Here is a 5,425-nt window from a genome sequence, read left to right as displayed (position 1 = left end):
ATCTTCTATTTTCACCTAGCTATATGTGATGTTAGGACATTTCACCCAAACTTTTCATGTTTTCCCTTATATATAGAAATGGGATAATGATCACTTTCCGGAATAATCAAAGCTTTAAAAAGAAGAATTTTGTGTGATAATTTGTGCCAGAGAACTGTGCCTAAAGTTTTGGCTGGTTGGTTGAAATCAAGAAGCTCTATTGGGCCACTTTCACAATGACCTCCCTTGCTCCACAGTTCAGGAATGTTGCTACATGCGGCAGGAAGGAAGAGACAGGTGTGCCTACTGAAATTTTATCTTCCGTGCCACTGTTGGAAGCAAGGGATGCCTGTCCTCTTTTGCATTTGGTCATCAGATGGAGAGAGCCAAAAGGCTGTGCAATAGGGATGACGGTGCAACTGGACTTCTCCGTGACCCTTCCCCTCTGCAGGGAGGTGGGACCGATTCGGATGGTCCGCCCCCGCCACTCAATGGATACAAATGGTTTCCAGAGAGTGGTAGGGGATGCTTTATCCCATGTTGATGGCTTTTCAGCTGATTCCCTGGTGGCCTGCTGGAATGCAGAGTTAATAAGAGTTATCAACTGTATGGCTCTGAAGTGCCCTCTCCGATTGCATGGAGCCTGGACAGCCCCATGGTTTCCATGGAGCTGAGGGTGATGAAACAATCACTGAGATGGCTAGAGCACAGGTGGCGGAAAACTCATTTTGAATCGAACCAGACATGGGTTAGAGCTCAACGTCGAGCCTACCAAGTGGTGATAGCGATGGTGAGGAGGACCTTCTCCATCGCCTCTATTGCATCTGCAGAAAACAGCAGCAGGAGACTCTTTCAGGTGGTTCACAGTTTAACAGAACAACCTTTGCCATCGGGGCCTGGTAAAGACCCCAAGATCTCCTGCAACAATTTTGCAAAGTTTTTTGCAGATAAAGTTGCTCAGATTCGGAAACAGGTAGACTCCACCATGGGAGCAGAGCCGGGGCAAGAGAATGCTAGAATCCTGTCTAGTCAAGTTGCATGGAATCAATCCCAATCTGTTACCTCCGAGGATGTGGACAGGCTGCTTGGACAAGTGAAACCGACCACCTGTCTCTTTGATCCTTGCCCATCCTGGCTAATAAAAGCGAGACGGGAAGGGCTGGGCGATGGGCTCTGTGGGGTGGTGAATGCTTCCCTCTGTGAAGGAGCCTTCCCAGACCCACTGAAAGAGGCGGTCATTAAACTGCTTCTTAAAAAAACATCTTTAGACCCGGCCAATATGGCCAACTATCGCCCAGTCTCAAATCTTCCATTCTTGGGCAAGGTGATTGAGTGGATGGTTGCTGAACAACTCCAAGCACACCTGGAGGATGCAGACCATTTGGATCCCTTCCAATTGGGATTTGGGCCTCATCATGGGACCGAAACTGCCTCGGTCACACTGGCCAATGATCTCCAGCAGGCTAGGGACAAAGGTGAAAGCTGTTTCCTAGTTCTGCTGGCTCTCTCAATGGCCTTTGATATCATCGGCCATAACATCCTTCTGGACCGTCTAGAGGGGCTGGGGGCACTGTTATACAGTGGTTCTGCTCCTTCCTCCTGGGGCATGTCCAGAAAGTATTGTTGGGGGATGAGTGTTCAGACCCCTTGGCTCTCACTTGTGGGGTGCGTCAGGGTTCCGTTCTCTCCCCCATGCTTTTCAACATCCAAATGAAGCCGCTGGCTTACTCTACAGCTAGTTAGGGAGTACAAATTGTGGCATACAATAACTTAAAAAGGGCCTGCTGGATCAGGCCAAGGGCCCATCTAGTCTAGCATTCTGCTCTTACAGTGCTCAACCAGATGCCTGTGGGAATCCCACAAGCAGGGCATGAGCGAATATGATGTTTCTTGCTCATCCAACATATGTATGTGCAGACGAAATGTCGCCAGTCTCATCCACCTGCTTGGATTTCAGTTTGAAATAAGGACATGGGTGAACATGGGGTTGTGAGAAATCCCTGGAGCCCGGCTTAAACATGCATTTTCCATACCTCCACCTGTGAACCAAGGAATCAGATGCTTCCAAGGATCCATGTTTCCTGCTTCTTGCAGGGATGCTAACCAGTTTGGGCAAAGGAGTTCTATTGCAGTTTCAGTACTTACGGGGTCTTCTTGTGGAGCAATTCTCCGTTTTACTGAAGGGAGCACATTTCTTCTCCTTTGTTCTCAATGCATTGCCGAATGTCTAGCTCAGGCCAGCTACCCAGCCTGGATATAATTCAGAGGATTTTGCATACATCATTTTCTTGGCAACAGCTGCTGTGAATTGTGGCCACTCATGGGAGATGGCTCAGGCAGCCCCAAGGAGAAATCCCAGCTGTTGCATTCTGGGTTTAATGGCTACAAACTGTAAGGGATGCATTGATTCTCTCTTAATTGTTATCAACACAACATTTCAATTGACCGGATTCTGAGTAGTAACTGGTGCTGCCATTGTTTGCTCTCGTTCACTGAATAGGACCGGCGCTTGTTCTCATTACCTTCAGAAGGTGTGTCATCAATAAACACTTTAGTCTGAACTAATGGAGGATGCTATTTGTATTGGGTTAATGGCTCTCTTCAAGGTGGAATAAATGGAAGCACTTCTTTCCGTGTTAGCGTCCTCTTTCATATATTCACCTTTTTAAAGGGAAAAAAAACCCTAGTTCTTAATCTTATCATTATATGCCATGGAGATGGAGGCAGGTATCAAAAGCTTGATTGTCATCTATACAATTGCTTGTAAAACCCTTTTAAGAATAATGAAAGAAGATAGCATTCCATGTTTTCCTCTGATTTAATTTCTTCTTCTGTGCTGTTGCTTTCAAATAGCTAACAGTGGTGGCTAGTACCCATTGCAACTGATAGGGAGGAAGGCAGGGAGACAAACAGTAGGTGGAGCTAGAGCTAAAGATAGAAAGAGCCAATCAATTCCAGTTTTGTCCCCATTCTCCTCCTTCCTGAGCTCTACAAGGGAGACACTGAGGGAGAAGATAGACAGGCATTACGACCCCTTGGCCTGGTTCTGAGTAAGAAGGCAGGGAGGGGCAGGGGGTAGGGGTAGTGGGCTGGATGAGGGCAGACTGAGCTTGATGAGGCAGTGACCCATCTGCCCTCCACTGTTAGCTACTGCGTTTCTCTGTGGTTGTTGGTTCTTGTACCATCACTTCTTTAGCCATTGATCTGGCGTGGTATTGTCACAGTCTGCAAACCCATTAAAGCATGTTGATGTTTCTTGTTGACATAATGTGGAGTTCCCTACCTATACTGCACACTGAATTAATAGCTGGGTTGTCAAATGAAGCCAAGCAAAGCAAAGCCTGGCCTGGCCTTCACCAGCGATTCTGCAGAACCCAACTGGTGAAGCTTTTAACAGAATGGAGATAAGCATTATCACCTGGAAATGTTTGCAAATTAAGCTACTGTGAAAAGCATGGGAGCAGAAGGCAGTAAAAAAAAGGGGGGGGGGATGACTACGTAACTAGGGGAGAGAGGGAAAAAATTGAAAGCCTCATGTATGAAGCTGCTGGTCAGATGCAGACAAGGGCAGAACTCCTTTACCTTGGGAATGATACGCATCTCTTATTGCTACAGGAACCTGGTCCCGATATGTAACTGCATACAGTGGTACCTTGGGTTACATATGCTTCAGGTTACATATGCTTCAGGTTACATACGCTTCAGGTTACAGACTCCACTAATCCAGAAATATTACCTGGGGTTAAGAACTTTGCTTCAGGATGAGAACAGAAATTGTGCTCTGGCGGCGCGGCGGCAGCAAGAGGCCCCATTAGCTAAAGTGGTGCTTCAGGTTAAGAACAGTTTCAGGTTAAGAACGGACCTCCAGAACAAATTAAGTACGTAACCCAAGGTACCACAGTATTGGCTTTCATTTTCATCCCTTGTAATAATACAAGCTAAGCCAAGAGGCATTAGCCACAGATGCTTCACACGGTGGGTGTGTTTGTCAGCCTGAGGGCCGCACAACCTTCAGGAAGGGGCTGCATGCCACTGGTGGGTGCAGGTTCAGCCAAAGATGCTTTGCCACTGTAGGCAAGGTGCCCCGATGCTGCCCAATAACCCCCACAATGCCACCTTCTGCAAACCAAGTCAGCAGTGCAATGGTGGGGTTGGGACAGGGGTCAGATCTGCTGCCTGAAGCAAATGGCTTCACATTGCCTAATGGATGGTCCTTTCCTGGGTGCCTGTGACCAGAAGCAAGAGAGTAACAGGTGTGTGTTTTACCTTTGTACTGTAGCCTACATTCCAGCTTACATTGCTCTCTCCTATGATCACAGTTCAAGGGCACATGCCAGCCAGTCAGCCAGACAAAAAAGCATGAGAGGAGAGCCAGTCAGAAGTTGCAGCCTGGATAGAGGGGTCAAGGCATGAGACCCTTAATCTCAGGCTCACGGGTTCGAGCCCCACGTTGGGTGAAATATTCCTGCATTGCAGGGGGTTGGACTAGATGACTCTCGTGGTCCCTTGCAACTCCACAATTGTGTGATTCTGTGACTCTGCCTTGAGCCTAATCTGTTTCACCTCTTCTTGTGCGAACCTCACGTGCCAAGTCAGACATTGTCCCCAGTTGTAAAGTTAGCAACGTAGCTGTGCCCCCAGCTGCAAGGCCACCCTCCAATCCATTGTGAGCAAAAGGTAAATATTCTGCTATTACCTTTGAGTCAGGACTTGCAGAAATTGACAGAGGGACACTTTTGCTGAAAACATCTGGCTAAGAACCTCTGAGATTATACTTCAATAGCACTTTTGCTTTTCATCCCTGGCTGGCATTGAAGCGGCTAGGAAGACACATGCATCTTCATTCGTCATGCTGTTTAGAAAATGTGGCTTTGTGCTTCACAAATATTTTAATCGGGTAATCTCAAGCCATCTGGCAAAGAATAAACATATTCTTTGTTTTAATTATGTACAGCCTTAGGTCTGATGCTAATTGACAATTTGAAAGAAGGTACGGATGGCAGAGAGAGAGATCGAGATCAAAGATTATGTTGTACTGAATATTACAGTCTATGTAGCAACCAGCACAGATGTGGAAGCAGCTGTAAAGAACAATTAGCACCATTTCTGAACCTGCAGTAGCATATCTCATAATGAGTAAGGATCACTCATGGCCTTTTACTACTGTGTACCAGCTCCTTAATTCTGCAGGAGACATGTAATTCTTCAGGGAAAAGGTCATTATTGGAAGACGTTGAAAACCCAAGCTGTGGTGATTACAAAACAGAAATGGGAAGTTGCTACTGCTGCTCCCAAATTTCTGCTTTATAATTCCCATGACTGGGATTTTTAAAGTATTCAGTAATGACCCCAAAATACATTTATAGAAGTATTTAAAAAATCAGCCCTATGTAGCAATAATGGGTTGTATCCAACAAAGTTGCCCTAGACTTTTGCCTTTTGTCCT

This window comes from Podarcis erhardii (genome assembly GCF_964252035.2).
Source record: "Podarcis erhardii genome assembly, chromosome: 3".
Taxonomy (NCBI): Eukaryota; Metazoa; Chordata; class Lepidosauria; order Squamata; family Lacertidae; genus Podarcis; species Podarcis erhardii.
The sequence above is the reverse complement of the archived record's forward strand: the minus strand, read 5'-3'. Positions refer to the sequence as shown.